The sequence below is a fragment of the Cherax quadricarinatus genome, chromosome 3, assembly GCF_038502225.1.
Source record: "Cherax quadricarinatus isolate ZL_2023a chromosome 3, ASM3850222v1, whole genome shotgun sequence".
Taxonomy (NCBI): Eukaryota; Metazoa; Arthropoda; class Malacostraca; order Decapoda; family Parastacidae; genus Cherax; species Cherax quadricarinatus.
Window position 1 is genome coordinate 66,064,503 of NC_091294.1, and position 17,132 is coordinate 66,081,634.

Below are 17,132 nucleotides of genomic sequence, written 5' to 3' on the forward strand. Positions count from 1 at the left end.
CTAGTAGAGGTACAGACCTGAAATCAACTTCGACTACCTCTACTAGTGAGAACGGCTGGATTTGAGAGGGACCTGACCTCCCAACATCTGCGTTCTACTAGTGACCTGTCTCACCTCCTGGCGCTATATAAGGCTCCATCCTGTCACTTCAACTCCATATTGTTTCAAACTTTGGAACAATGCTCTTCTCCAGACTGAGGGACTGACCACCTCAAAACATTAAGGGTGATGGACTGATTACATCGTCTTCAAGTATCTTCTGCTTCTATCAACTTTTCTGTACTCGACTGAAGAAGCCTACTGTGTAGGCGAAACGTTTCGAAATAAAGATACCTAACTGTTGCATATGTGTCTTACCTAACAATCTGTCGGTATTTTATACCATTTTAATGTTCACAATGAAATATATATTTGTTTTTCTTAGGTTCAGAATGATTTTTGCGAAATTATTGCACACACAAATTTTCCCTTGCCCTTATAGCCAAGAAATATGTTGCTATTTAAGCCCAAATCGCAGGTTTCACGTATTCGACACCACACACACACACACACACACACACACACACACACACACACACACACACACACATAGAAAAGAGTAAGGTGATAAGGTATCAAATGATTTAAATAAAGAAAAATTGGATATCAAATTGGGGAGGAGGAGTATGGAAGAAGTGAATGTTTTCAGATATTTGGGAGTTGATGTGTCGGCGGATGGATTTATGAAGGATGAGGTTAATCATAGAATTGATGAAGGAAAAAAGGTGAGTGGTGCGTTGAGGTATATGTGGAGTTAAAAAATGTTATCTATGGAGGCAAAGAAGGGAATGTATGCAAGTATAGTAGTACCAACACTCTTATATGGGTGTGAAGCTTGGGTTGTGAATGCAGCAGCGAGGAGACGGTTGGAGGCAGTGGAGATGTCCTGTCTAAGGGCAATGTGTGGTGTAAATATTATGCAGAAAATTCGGAGTGCGGAAATTAGGAGAAGGTGTGGAGTTAATAAAAGTATTAGTCAGAGGCCTGAAGAGGGTTTGTTGAGGTGATTTGGTAATTTAGAGAGAATGGATCAAAGTAGAATGACATGGAAAGCATATAAATCTATAGGGGAAGGAAGGAGGGGTAGGGGTCGTCCTCGAAAGGGTTGGATTATTATTACAATCAAGGGGGAAGCGCTAAACCCGGAGGATTATACAGCGCCTGGGGGGGATGTGGAAGGCATTCAGGCTTAATTCGGGGAACTGGAGCATAGATCCAATTCCCTAAATCAAGAGCCCCTCACCAACATCAAGGAACCTTCCTTGAGGGGCGAAAGGGTTGGAGAGAAGGGGTAAAGGAGGTTTTGTGGGTGAGGGACTTGGACTTCCAGCAAGCGTGCGTGAGCGTGTTAGATAGGAGTGAATGGAGACGAACGGTACTTGGGACCTGACGATCTGTTGGAGTGTGAGCAGGGTAATATTTAGTGAAGGGATTCAGGGAAACCGGTTATTTTCATATAGTCGGACTTGAGTCCTGGAAATGGGAAGTACAATGCCTGCACTTTAAAGGAGGGGTTTGGGATATTGGCAGTTTGGAGGGATATGTTGTGTATCTTTATATGTGTATGCTTCTAAACTGTTGTATTCTGGGCACCTCTGCAAAAACAGTGATAATCTGTGAGCGTGGTGAAAGTGTTGAATGATGATGAAAGTATTTTCTTTTTGGGGATTTTCTTTCTTTTTTGGGTTACCCTGCCTCGATGGGAGACGGCCAACTTGTTGAAATATATGTATATATATATATATATATATATATATATATATATATATATATATATATATATATATATATATATATATATATATATATATATATATATATTTCAACAAGTTGGTCGTCTCCCACCGAGGCAGGGTGACCCAAAAAAGAAAGAAAATCCCCAAAAAGAAAATACTTTCATCATCATTCAACACTTTCACCACACTCACACATTATCACTGCTTTTGCAGAGGTGCTCAGAATACAACAGTTTAGAAGCATATACGTATAAAGATACACAACATATCCCTCCAAACTGCCAATATCCCAAACCCCTCCTTTAAAGTGCAGGCATTGTACTTCCCATTTCCAGGACTCAAGTCCGACTATAAGAAGACAACCGGTTTCCCTGAATCCCTTCACTAAATATTACCCTGCTCACACTCCAACAGATCGTCAGGTCCCAAGTATCATTCGTCTCCATTCACTCCTATCTAACACGCTCATGCACGATGCTGGAAGTCCAAGCCCCTCGCCCACAAAACCTCCTTTACCCCCTCTTTCCAACCCTTTCGAGGACGACCCCTACCCCTCTTTCCTTCCCCTATAGATTTATATGCTTTCCATGTCATTCTACTTTGATCCATTCTCTCTAAATGACCAAACCACCTCAACAACCCCTCTTCTGCCCTCTGACTAATGCTTTCATTAACTCCACACCTTCTCCTAATTTCCACACTCCGAATTTTCTGCATAATATTTACACCACACATTGCTCTTAGACAGGACATCTCCACTGCCTCCAACCGTCTCCTTGCTGCTTGCATTTACCACCCAAGCTTCACATCCATATAAGAGTGTTGGTACTACTATACTTTCATACATTCCCTTCTTTGCCTCCATAGATAACGTTTCTTGACTCCACATGTACCTCAACGCACCACTCGCCTTTTTTCCCTCATCAATTCTATGATTAACCTCATCCTTCATAAATCCATCCGCCGACACGTCAACTCCCAAGTATCTGAAAACATTCACTTCTTCCATACTCCTCCTCCCCAATTTGATATCCAATTTTTCTTTATCTAAATCATTTGATACCCTCATCACCTTACTCTATATATATATATATATATATATATATATATATATATATATATATATATATATATATATATATATATATATATATCAATAACAACACTGTGCTAGCCAAGGATTCGAACCCATGTTGTACTGGCCTGCCTCATGGTAAGTTAGAACCACATGACGCTCTAAACCACAGGACCACCCAACCCTACAAGAATGGCGCAGCCAGCACACAGCTAGCTGTTGGGCGGCCATCCGAGGGCATACGGAGGTGTGGGAGCTTCTAAGCTAATTTCATTCTCCACCCTGTTTGGTGTACTAGCCTCACGAGCAGCATTTGGCTAGCGCAGTGTTATTGATCAATACCACTCGTTCGTGGTTACAATAATATATAAATGCTGCTCGTGAGGCTAGTACACCAAACAGGGATGAGAATGAAATTAGCTTAGAAGCTCCCACACCTCCGTATGCCCTCGGATGGCGGCCCAACAGCTAGCTGTGTGCTGGCTGCGACATTCTTGTAGGGTTGGGTGGTCCTGTGGTTTAAAGCGTCATGTGGTTCTATCTTACCATGAGGCAGGCCAGTACAACATGGGTTCGAATCCTTGGCTAGCGCAGTGTTCTTAGTGATCAATACCACTCGTCCGTGATTACAATAATATATATATATATATATATATATATATATATATATATATATATATATATATATATATATATATATATATATATATATATATATATATATATATATATAAGAGGAGAGTTATTAAATGGAGAGTTAGAGGTATTGGGAAGATGGAGGGAATATTTTGAGGAATTGTTAAATGTTGATGAAGATAGGGAAGCTGAGATTTCGTGTATAGGACAAGGAGGAATAACATCTTGTAGGAGTGAGGAAGAGCCAGTTGTGAGTGTGGGGGAAGTTCGTGAGGCAGTAGGTAAAATGAAAGGGGGTAAAGCAGCCGGGATTGATGGGATAAAGATAGAAATGTTAAAAGCAGGTGAGGATATAGTTTTGGAGTGGTTGGTGCAATTATTTAATGAATGTATGGAAGAGGAAAGTGGGTGCGGGAGGGAAGAGGAGCGATTGGTGGAATGATGATGTAAAGAGAGTAGTAAGGGAGAAAAAGTTAGCATATGAGAAGTTTTTACAAAGTAGAAGTGATGCAAGGAGGGAAGAGTATATGGAGAAAAAGAGAGAGGTTAAGAGAGTGGTGAAGCAATGTAAAAAGAGAGCAAATGAGAGAGTGGGTGAGATGTTATCAACAAATTTTGTTGAAAATAAGAAAAAGTTTTGGAGTGAGATTAACAAGTTAAGGAAGCCTAGAGAACAAATGGATTTGTCAGTTAAAAATAGGAGAGGAGAGTTATTAAATGGAGAGTTAGAGGTATTGGGAAGATGGAGGGAATATTTTGAGTAATTGTTAAATGTTGATGAAGATAGGGAAGCTGTGATTTCGTGTATAGGGCAAGGAGGAACAACATCTTGTAGAAGTGAGGAAGAGCCAGTTGTGAGTGTGGGGCAGTAGGTAAAATGAAAGGGGGTAAGGCAGCCGGGATTGATGGGATAAAGATAGAAATGTTAAAAGCAGGTGGGGATATAGTTTTGGAGTGGTTGGTGCAATTATTTAATAAATGTATGGAAGAGGGTAAGGTACCTAGGGATTGGCAGAGAGCATGCATAGTTCCTTTGTAAAGGTAAAGGGGATAAAAGAGAGTGCAAAAATTATAGGGGGATAAGTCTGTTGAGTATACCTGGCAAAGTGTATGGTAGAGTTATTATTGAAAGAATTAAGAGTAAGACGGAGAATAGGATAGCAGATGAACAAGGAGGCTTTAGGAAAGGTAGGGGGTGTGTGGACCAGGTGTTTACAGTGAAACATTTAAGTGAACAGTATTTAGATAAGGCTAAAGAGGTCTTTGTGGCATTTATGGATTTGGAAAAGGCGTATGACAGGGTGGATAGGGGGGCAATGTGGCAGATGTTGCAGGTGTATGGTGTAGGAGGTAGGTTACTGAAAGCAGTGAAGAGTTTTTACGAGGATAGTGAGGCTCAAGTTAGAGTATGTAGGAAAGAGGGAAACTATTTCCCAGTAAAAGTAGGCCTTAGACAAGGATGTGTGATGTCACCATGGTTGTTTAATATATTTATAGATGGGGTTGTAAGAGAAGTAAATGCGAGGGTCTTGGCAAGAGGCGTGGAGTTAAAAGATGAAGAATCACACATAAAGTGGGAGTTGTCACAGTTGCTCTTTGCTGATAACACTGTGCTCTTGGGAGATTCCGAAGAGAAGTTGCAGAGATTGGTGGATGAATTTGGTAGGGTGTGCAAAAGAAGAAAATTAAAGGTAAATACAGGAAAGAGTAAGGTTATGAGGATAACAAAAAGATTAGGTGATGAAAGATTGAATATCAGATTGGAGGGAGAGAGTATGGAGGAGGTGAATGTATTCAGATATTTGGGAGTGGACGTGTCAGCGGATGGGTCTATGAAAGATGAGGTGAATCATAGAATTGATGAGGGGAAAAGAGTGAGTGGTGCACTTAGGAGTCTGTGAAGACAAAGAACTTTGTCCTTGGAGGCAAAGAGGGGAATGTATGAGAGTATAGTTTTACCAACGCTCTTATATGGGTGTGAAGCATGGGTGATGAATGTTGCAGCGAGGAGAAGGCTGGAGGCAGTGGAGATGTCATGTCTGAGGGCAATGTGTGGTGTGAATATAATGCAGAGAATTCGTAGTTTGGAAGTTAGGAGGAGGTGCGGGATTACCAAAACTGTTGTCCAGAGGGCTGAGGAAGGGTTGTTGAGGTGGTTCGGACATGTAGAGAGAATGGAGCGAAACAGAATGACTTCAAGAGTGTATCAGTCTGTAGTGGAAGGAAGGCGGGATAGGGGTCGGCCTAGGAAAGGTTGGAGGGAGGGGGTAAAGGAGGTTTTGTATGCGAGGGGCTTGGACTTCCAGCAGGCATGCATGAGCGTGTTTGATAGGAGTGAATGGAGACAAATGGTTTTTAATACTTGACGTGCTGTTGGAGTGTGAGCAAAGCAACATTTATGAAGGGGTTCAGGGAAACCGGCAGGCCTGACTTGAGTCCTGGAGATGGGAAGTACAGTGCCTGCACTCTGAAGGAGGGGTGTTAATGTTGCAGTTTAAAAACTGTAGTGTAAAGCACCCTTCTGGCAAGACAGTGATGGAGTGAATGATGGTGAAAGTTTTTCTTTTTCGGGCCACCCTGCCTTGGTGGGAATCGGCCAGTGTGATAATAAAAAAAATAAAAAAAAAAATAAATAAATAAATATATATATATATATATATATATATATATATATATATATATATATATATATATATATATATATATATATATATATATATATATATATATATATATATGCAATAAGATCACAGTAAACAGGTGATTTTAAAATATGCAAAACAACCGCTGTGAAAGAGTAGTGAAATTCCAAGTGTTTTCGTGACTACTCACATTGTCATAGTTCCTTGACAACACAGTGAATAGAGAATTTCTGCTTTCGTGACTTCTTATCAAGTAGTCACGAAAGCGCTTGGAATTTCTCTATTCTTTCACAGTGGTTGTTTTGCATATTCTGAAATCACCTGTTCGCTGTGATTTTATTATATATATATATATATATATATATATATATATATATATATATATATATATATATATATATATATATATACATATATATATATACATACATAGCAATGAAATCACGAAACAAGTGATTTTTAAATCATTTACCAAACTGCGGCAGACCAGGACTCGACCCTACGAACCTTGTACCGCCTCCAGAGACACCATAATGCAGGCATCACCTTACCACTACCCCACTGATCCTACAAGAACCAAGCACACAGCACGTAGCTATGTGTGTCCTCGGGCCAAGGCAAAACACACATATCTACGTGCTGTGTGCTTGGTTCTTGTAGGATCAGTGACGTAGTGGTAAGGTGATGCCTGCATTATGTTGTCTCTGGGGGCGGTACAAGGTTCGTAGGGTCGAGTCCTGGTCTGCCGCAGTTTGGTAAATGATTTAAAATCACTTGTTTCGTGATTTCATCGCTACATAGACTGCTTGTTGAGGCGAGTATTCAAACAGGATGAGGCTGAAATTAATCCTTGAGATACCACTGCCACGAGTGTCCTCGAGCCAAGGCAAAACACACATAGCTATGTGCTGTGTGCTTGGTTCTTATAGGATCAATGGTGTAGTGGTAGTGGTCAACGGGTTATTATTACTTCCTCAAGAATGCCTTTTGATTTAGAGAGCAGCCCACATACTTTCAGCTAATTTAGGAAGACCATTTTCTGTAGCTTCCTAGATAATACCCTCATGGCTTACTTAAATGACCGAATCATTAAATTACAGGGCACAACTTCCTATCTGCATGAACTGGAGAAGGTACTGATTAAAATTAGCAGACGGCAAGATCACAACTAAGCTAAACTTGTGCCAATTTCCTAAGAAGCCGACTTATTTTCTGAGCCACGTAGAGACACAGGATGGCACAAGTAAGTCTAAGGTTTCAGCAGTTCATAATATTCCCAGAGCTATCACAATAGATATTGTTCATTACTTCATTTGGACTTCCTATATTTTATCACACTATCAATGCCAGTTTCTCGAAAACATCCCCACTCAGTAAGAATGAATTCCCACTTGAGTGGAACTGTAACCAATAACGAGCATTTATTAGGCTCAAAGGTCAGGCGTCATCAGCCCCAGTTCTAAAGTTTTCAATTTTTAGTAAAGAATTCACTCTGACCAGAGACACCAGCAAATTTGTTAGTGATGTTTTCTTGTCTCAGTAAACGAATGGAAATAAAGTTTGTTAGCCTAGTTCTTTCCAAGGCTGGATGTCACAGTTCAGCAGTCGAGTTAAAAGCGTAGTAAGGGTTAGGTAAGGTTTGACAGGAAACAGGAAAAGTGCTTCCTGACACGGGCCTTATTCAGATGATGACCTGCCATTGGAGATTTTGGTCATCTGACCGAGGCCTTCCTCTGGCTTACCAGTCCTCCCCTTTAAAAATTATGGTAATTATATCCATTTTTAAGCATGGCATTTGCTTGGGCTTTAGATCACCTTATCCTTAGAGCATTGTTCCATCAAGTCACAGTCAGCGACACCGTAGATTCCTTTACCACTGATTAACTTAAAAACTCCTTAACAAGGTGATTCAACTTGGTAACTATTACTCTGCTACTTGACCATTGATAACAGTCTGTCTACCCAACCACTTGTACCTGTCAAGGATTTGGCAGTCAACCAAAGGATCTTGTGCAGGTTGCCCGAATAGCGACAACAGACCATACAGTACACCAGATGTTAATCCATAGGTCCATCATACCTACTGTCCTAAAGTGATTATTCACCATTCGCCGCTTGACCTGCGCAGAGTGCGGACGTGTGACTACTGCCCTCTGCTGGCCATTGGAGGAGACATATTTTCACAACATGGCGCAGTCTGTGAGAAGGCGTTTGCACACGGTGTGCATTGAATTATTGCGTGGTGCAATAACGCCTCAGTCTGCACAAGTGCTTTTACCGCAAATTATCCGTGACACCTATGGTGTTGCGGATCAAGAACTGTATGGTGTGGCACTAAATGGTGCCTATCGTATTTTCGTCAAGCTGAGTTCAGCTGGAGTGTATGAACGGCTGGTTGACAAGTACCAGGACAGGAGCGTGGATGTTAATTCAGCGATACGTGTTCGCCTAATCGACGTGTCTAAGCATTACACATGGGTGAAAATCCGAAATGTGCCATTTGAGGCGGACGAGAATGATCTGCGGTATGTATTTGAACAGTATGGACCTGTACACCTGGCTATGGCTGGTAAATGGACGGATGGGGCGTATGCCGGCTTGCCGGATGGTACGTTCACGATCAAGATGGAGTTGAGGCATGCCATCCCGTCTTACGTCATACTGGACGCATTTAGGACACAGGTAATGGTGTACTACGCTGGGCAGCAGAAGACGTGTAGGTTATGTGGTGCATATGACCATATGGCGGCCCAGTGTGGGAGATGGCAGCGGAGAAAGGACCTAGGTAGTGAGATGGTGAAAGAGCCAGAACCAGAGGTGGGTCATGCTGATGAGGCACCTGTACATAGAAGTGGCACTTCCTGGAGTGAGGAAGTGGAGCGTGAGCTGCCACTGGTGGGTACCAGCCCATCACTGTCACAGTTAGTGGGAAGTGAGGCATCTGCCTTGGAGAACGGGAAGACTGTGCAGATTGGTGACGTGCGGGTAGAGGGAGGCCTAATGGTGAACGTGCAGGAAAAATCCTTTGAGAAGCAGGTTTCTGAGGATCACTTGAGTATGGTGAGGAGTACTGTGCAGATTGAAGATGAGGAACTTGGACGATTGGCGAACATGGCAGTTGACTCGCCAGGAGTGGTGGAAGTGATTGAGGTGACTGCTGAGATTCACAGGGAGGCATCCAGTGAGTTAGAAATGGATGCAGAGTGTGTCAACCGTAAGAGGGCGGCGACATATTCCGACTCGGATGATGTTTTAACCCCGGCACAGAGACCGGGGAAAAAGCCGTGGGTTGATGTGGTGCGTGGGAGTGCTAAAGGTACGCCTGGTAAGGTGTTGGATCAGGGGAAGCCACCAGTGGGCAGTGGAGAGAAAAGTGGACGAAGCAGACACACTGAAAGCGTGTCAGTGAAAGGTGAAAAGGGGCAGAGGGTGAAATCACATAAGTAGGTTTCCGGTGCATGACAGTGAATATTAATGGATTGTGTGCGAGTGAGAAGCGTCTGTGGGTAAAGGGATTTTTAAGACGTTATGCTATAGACATTGTTTTTGTGCAGGAACATAATTTCAAGCTGGGAAAGGAATTGGAGGTGGATGGGTACAGAGTGTTTGTGATGTATTCGGAGCGAATGAAGGGAGGGGTGGGAATCCTGATCCGAGAGACGAGCCCGTTTGTTGTTCTTAGGAGTGAAGGGGGGGGGGGGTCGTGTGTTAAGAATAGATGGGTGGTGGAGAGGTGAGCGGATGGCAGTCATTTGTGTGTATGTGCCGGCTGAGAATGATGTAAGGGTAAAGAATGAATTTGTGAATAACGTATTGGTATATTATTTGCGGTCATTACCGTCAGTGACAATAGTTGGTGGCGACTGGAACTGTGTGGTGCGCAGGAAGGATGTGGAACCGAGAGGGGCAGGGTGTTTTTTGGCAGGTTTAGGGGATCTATTGAGAGGTGTGGGATTGAGGGATATAGTTGATGGAGGGGATTGCGAGATAGAGCACACTTTTCATAGAAAGGGATATGCTGCACGATTAGATAGGTTGTATGTGACAAGGGGAGTGAGGGTGACGCGGGTGCAGACGGTGAATGTCGTTTATTCAGATCATAGGGCGGTTTATGCTGATTTAAATTGGGACGGTTTGCCTAAGAGATATTTGGGGTACTGGAAGCTGAATGTACGACTACTGGGTGAGGGGGTGGAGGGAGGGGATTTTGACAGTATGTGGGAGGACTTATGGGGTGGGGGTAAGAGTGCAAGCGATTTATTGGGGTGGTGGGATGGGGTTGCGAAGACGAGGATCAGGCAATATTATGTGCGAAGGGGAAAGAATGAGGCATGGATGACATATGGGCTTCAACAGTATTTAGAGGGGCGGTTGCAGGGTTGTTATCAGAGGGGTGCTGTGACAGGTGTGTATCCAATGGAGGAAATTGAAGCATTAAAGTGGCAGATAAGGGATATGCACAATGAGAGATTTGATGAGGCGAGGGTGCAAGGTGGGTTAGAGGAGGCGATTTGGGGTGACAGGCCGTCAGCCTGTGTGTTACGGGGACAGCGGAGACGCAGGTTGGCAATGGAAATTGATAAGCTGGTAGTACACGAGAACTTAGGTGGGTATACGAAGGGTCAGGAGTTGAGAACTACTGAGGGTATGAGTGGTTTTATGGATAGTTGGTTTGGAAAATATTTGCGGAGTGTAGGAGTGAACGGTGAGGATTTGGAGAGATTGGGAGAGAATGTATCTTGTGTGCTGAGTGGAAGTGATCGTATGGCATTGGGAGGGGATATTGAAGAGGGGGAGGTATGGAGAGCTTTGGAGAATATGGCGAGAGGTAAAGCACCAGGTATAGATGGGTTACCTTGTGAATTCTATGTGAAGCATTGGAGTGTGTTGAAGGATTTTTTAGTGAACCTGATGAATGTGATGAAAAGTGAGGGGAGGATGGGTGAGTTGCAGCGTACCGCAGTAGTAGTTTTGATCCCAAAAGGGGAAGGCCCTACTACAGTGCAGAACTACAGGGCGTTGTCGTTGTTATGTGCTGATTATAAGATATTCGCAAAAATCTTGGGGAACAGGCTGAAGTGCGTGATAGATAGAGTTGTTGCGAGAGGTCAGTATGGGGTGCCGGGAAGGACGATGTATGAGGGACATGGAATAATAAAAGATTTTGTGGAAAGTATGGAGGGGGAGAATGAAAGGGGGGGAGGTGTCTTAGCATTGGATTGGCAGGCTGCGTATGATTGCGTAGAACGAAAGGCACTGTGGCATATCTTACGGAGGCAGGGTTTTGGGGAAGAGATGGTACGTTGGATTGAGACTTTGTATAATAGGGTAGGTGTACGTGTGCAGGTGAATGGGAAATTGGGTGAGTGGGTTTCAATGGGTAGAGGCATAAGGCAGGGTTGTCCTCTGTCTCAACTGTTGTTTGCTTGTATACAGGACCCTTTTTATAGGGCAGTGGGGCGATGTTTAGGGGTGGTACGTGGTGTGGAGAATGGTGGGATGGGAATAATAGGGTATGTGGATGATACAACAATTCTAATGAGCAGGGAGGAAAGTTTACATGAGGTGGAGGATGTAATTGGTGGTTTTGAAGGTGTTACAGGTTTAAAAGTGAATGTGGAGAAATCGAAATTGTTGGTCTTAGGGAATTGGGTAGGGAGGGCGCGATGGGAAACAGCTGTGCGTTGGTGTGTGGTGGATAGACTAAAGGTGTGTGGGATAATTTATATGGGCAACGCCGGGGAGGCACGGATGCTTAATTCTGGGAGGGCAGTGGATAGGTTGGTGGGTAGGTTAAATGTTTTGAGACCCTTGCATTTGACGATACATCAACGTGTAATAGTGGTGAATGTGATGTTATATAGTATGGTCTGGCATGTGGCAGCAGTATATCCGTTGGCAGGACCGGACATAACTAGAATGCTAAAAAAGGTTTTTCGATATATATGGGGTTCTGGGTGTGATTGGTTGGGTAGAAGTGTTGTTATGCTACCGGTCGACAAAGGTGGATTGGGTTTAATAGATATAAGATTCATTCGTCTCTCGACCTCCGGGGAGAGAGGACGCACGCCTAGTAGCTACACCTGCCCTCTGGTGGTGACCTTTAGCAACTAGAAGACAAAATGGCGTACCGAGTGGGACAACGGATTAACACTGTTTGTATACAGCTGGTACGTGGCACGCTTACTGGAGCAACGATGCATACATTGCTACCTGCTATCATCAGGGACGCCTATGGTGTCCCCAACGAGGAAGTATATGGTGTTGCCTTGAATGGGATGACCAGAGTATTCCTAAAACTGAATCGTACCGGCGTCTACGACAGACTTGTTGAAGAGTATCAGGAGAGGAAGGTGACGGTGAACTCGGCAGTGGACGTCGTTATGCATGACGTATCCAGGTACTATACGTGGGTGAAGGTCAGGAATGTCCCTTTCGAGGCGACGGCGTATAGTATACAGGAGGTATTCAACAACTACGGTAAAGTCCATTCGGCAACGATGGGAGTATGGACAGAAGGGCCATATAAGGGACGACCTGAGGGCTCTTATACCCTCAAAATGACGTTGGCTAGGCCTATACCATCCTACGTCATGTTGGTGGAGTCCAGGACGCAGGTTTTTGTACACTATGCCGGCCAGAGAAAGACCTGTCGACTTTGTGGCTCATATGATCATATGGCAGCTCACTGTCCTAGAAGGCAGCCTACCAGGGCTCCTGGTACGTTGGCAGTGGAGCAGAGACCATGTGAGTTGATGCCTGAGTTGGGAGAGGTGGAACCAGTGACGAGTGGTCGATGGAGTGAAGAGGTAGAACGGGAAGTATCGACGGTCGGTACCTGTGTTACCATCCCAGAGGTGACAGGGGAGGGGCCCCCATCGCCTGAGGGACGGGTGGACGTGGAAGAGTCTACCCAGGAGAAGTTGCTGGATGCGGTGCTGAAGGAGTTCTTCGACGAGACGGTGGCCGGGGAGGATGGTCCTGAGAAGTCAAGTGAGATACAGCTGATGGTTGAGCAGCAGGAACAGGTGAAGGGTTCGAGGAATGCCAGAGAGGACATGGAAGTGGTGGTAGAAGTCCATCAGGAGGATGTGCAGGAAGTAGATTTGTGTGTGAGTGAGAGCTCACGAAAAAGGACTGCGGGTGCTTTTGACCTCGATGAGGTTTTAACACCTGGGCAGAGACCCGGGAAGAAGTCATGGGTAGTTGTAGGGGAAAAGGTAGGCAGGGGAGGGGGTGTACTGGGGAAGATCAGTGGGGGGGGCAAGGAGGGGCTGGAGGCCAGGTTAGAAAAAAGGATAAAAATGGTACAGGTACTGAGAAAGGTGAAGTGAGTAAGATACAGCGGCATAGGGGTAAGCCCCCTCTTCTAGCAAATTCAAGTGTGTCACAATAAATGTCAATGGGCTTAAATCTGAGGTAAAAAGGGTTTGGTTAGAGTGGTTTTTACGAAGGTTTGATGTGGATGTATGTTTTTTGCAGGAGCATAACCATAGGTTAGGGAGTGAATTGAGTTTGAGGGGTTATAAAATGTTTGTCAGTAATGCTTTGCAATTAAAAGGAGGGGTAGCAGTAGCTGTAAAGGAGACCAGCCCATTGCGTGTCATGGGTTGGGAGGAGGGGGGAGGGGGGAGGGTTGTAAGGGTAGATGGGCACTGGGGGGTGAGGAGAGTATGTTTCATTGGTGTATATATGCCAGCATGTAACAATGTTAGAGTTAAAGTTGATTTTGTACGTGATGTTTTGATGTATTATTTGCGGGGTTTACCTTCCATAACTGTAATTGGAGGTGATTGGAACTGTGTGATTAGGTATGGGGATGTGACGCCGAGGGGGGCAGGATGTGTTTTGGGTGCACTACGGGATGTGTTGAGGGATGTAGGTGTTGTAGATGTGGTGGGCAGGGGGGAGTATGGGGTGGAGCACACGTTTATTCGTGGGAATTATGGGGCGAGGTTAGATAGGATATATGTGATGCAGGGGATTGGTGTGGAGAGAGTGAGGGCTTTTGATGTCGGTTTTTCGGATCATAGGGCGGTGATAGCTGATCTGCGGGTGGATGGTATAGTTCGCATATATGCTGGGTATTGGAAATTGAATGTGAGGCTTTTGCAGGAGGGGGATGAAGGCTCATCCTTTGAGGAATGGTGGAGACATTGCTGGGAGGGTAGGGATGGTGGGATGGATTTGCTTGACTGGTGGGAGATGCGAGCAAAGACAGCAATAGCAGAGTTTTTTAGGATACGTGGAAAGGAACAGGCAAGGTGGAGATATGGTTTGCAAAACTACCTGGAGGGACAGCTGAATGCTGTTTATGACGGGGGGGGAAGGGAAGATGTGCGAGGTGAGGTGGATGGCTTAAGGAGTAGGATTGAAGGATTACATAATGAAAGGTTTAACGCGATTAGAGTTAGGGCAGGATTAGAGGAAGTGTTAAAGGGTGATCGACCATCAGGTTATGTCCTAAGAAAATTTAGGGAAAGGCAGATGGTGACTACCATAGCGCATCTAGTGGTCGCTGATGGGGGGGGGGGGTTATGTGGTGGGTCAAGGTCTTACTGATACAGATGATATTAGTGGTTATGCTGATTATTGGTTTAGGGAGAAATGGAGGAGGAACAAGGAAGTTGTCAGTGAGGAGGTATTTGGGGTTATGCAGAATACTATTGTATTGGGACAAGAGGAACAGGAAATGCTGGAGGGTAGTATTAGTGAGGAGGAGGTGGGGGAGGCGGTTTACGGGATGAGTCAGGGTAAGACGCCGGGCATTGATGGAATACCGAATGATTTTTATAGAGTTTATTGGGAATGCATTAGGTATGGGTTAGTGGAAGTCTTGAATCATATGTGGAGCAGTGGGAGGATGGGGAAGACCCAGAAAACAGGGATCGTTGTGTTGGTGCCGAAGAAGAAGGATGGGAAAGTATTGAATGATTATAGAGCAATATCCTTAATGTGTGCAGATTATAAAATTTATGCTAAAATTCTGGGCAATAGACTGAAGAAGGTTCTAGGATCAGTGGTACATGGGGGACAGTTTGGCATTCCGGGAAGAAGTATGAGGGACGGGCATAGTCAAATAAGGGATTTTATTGAGGACTGCACCGGAGGGGGAATACTTGGATTAGATTGGGCTAATGCGTATGATTGTGTGAATAGGGATTTCTTAAAAGTTTGTTTGGAACAGCTGGGTTTGGGGGAGAAGGTGGTGAGATGGGTGCAAACCTTGTATGAGGGAGCAGTTATTAGGGTACAGGTTAATGGTAAGTTGGGGGACCCAGTACTGATGGAGAGAGGTTTGAGGCAGGGCTGTCCACTCTCTCAGTTATTGTTTGCCTGCGTACAGAATCCATTTTATGGGCTGGTGGATGAGGTGATGATTGAACATGGGATTAGGGGGGGGTGGGAGGGGGGGGATTGTGGGGTACGTAGATGATACTACCGTGCTGGTAAGGCATGAGGAAGATCTAAGGAAAGTTGGTGGAAGCATTCAGATTTTTGGGGACGCCACGGGTATGAGAGTTAATTTAATGAAGTCGAGACTATTAGAGGTGGGGGATTGGGTGGGAGGGGGCTTGGGGGAGGGGTTGGGATGGTCAGTAGTGGACAGAATTAAGGTTTGTGGAATATGGTACATGGCGGAAGTGCAGGAAAGTAGGAAGATAAATTCGGAATTAGTTACGAGCAGGGTTTTGGGTAGGCTAGGAGGCTTAAGGGCTAGGGATGTAACATTACAGCAGAGAGTTTTAGTGGTCAACTCTCTGGTTTACAGTAAGGTGTGGGGAGTGGCTGAGGTGTTCCCTTTAAGAGCAGAGGATATTGCAGAAATCCAGAGGAAGGTTCTAAGGTATGTGTGGGGGTTTGGGAGGGCATGGTTGAGCAAGGACGTGGTGATGACGGAGGGGAGACGTGGGGGTCTTGGCCTGATGTCATTGGGTCATAGAGTAATGGCTTTATATATTAAACAAAGATATATTCGGACTGGGGGGAATAGAGGAGTCAGGGTAGGTAGGGTAATGGAGGATGCACGAAGATGGTGGTGTGGAAGGGATTTGAGGTATTGTGAGGATATGTTGAGGGTTTTATTACATGTTAAACAGGTGTCCACGTTAAAGGTCAAACGAATGGTGGGTGCTGTGGTAGGCAAGGGTGTCTTACAGGGACTTGCTGTATATCCAACATATGACTGGATAAGCATATGGAGGAAGTTTGGGTTGCTTAGAATACCAGCGAGGGTACGAGAGTTAGTATATCGTTTTCTGATGGGAATATTGGCCTCTAGGGATGTGTTATATAAAATGGGTCTTGTGAGAGAGGACTCATGCTTGCATTGTGGGGACATCGAAACGGCCTTTCATGCGGTATATTTTTGTCCCTCTTTGGAGGGGGTGAGGTTATGGATGGTGAGAGTTATCAGATTTTTGGGGGGGGGGGCAATGGCCATTCCTACGGGCCTTAATGTTGGATGTAACTGGGGTGCCGGGTGATGTGGGTAGAGCCTTAATGTATGTTATGACGGATTATTTACATGTATCTTGGGGGATGAGGGAGGTTAGGGGAGAGTTGAGGATAAAAGCGTTAGCAGCGAGATTTTATAGAACTATGTGTAGGAATAGGCAAGTCTATGGTGGGAGGTGGGTAGTTAGCTTTTCGGAGGGTTACCGGAATCTCACTGTGGGGGGCCTTCTCCTCATGAACCCAGGGGGCGGGCAAAGGGTTGGTCTCCTACCGGGGGATGCATGAGGGTGGGTTGGTTTAGGCTTCTTTGTAGTGTGGATGGTGGGAGGGTTATGAATAGAGTGGAAGGGTGATGAATGAGGATTTGGAATCTATGGTTATGTTCACTGCATACAGGATAACCTTAAAAACCATGATGACTAAACCTTGGGATCTCGGGTTTAGAGCAGAATGATGTTAAGATAAGCACACAAGTTAACTTGATCGTTGTATAACTTATGTTTGTGAAGTGCTGTCACCCTGCACAGTTGCTTTGTGGGAAAAATT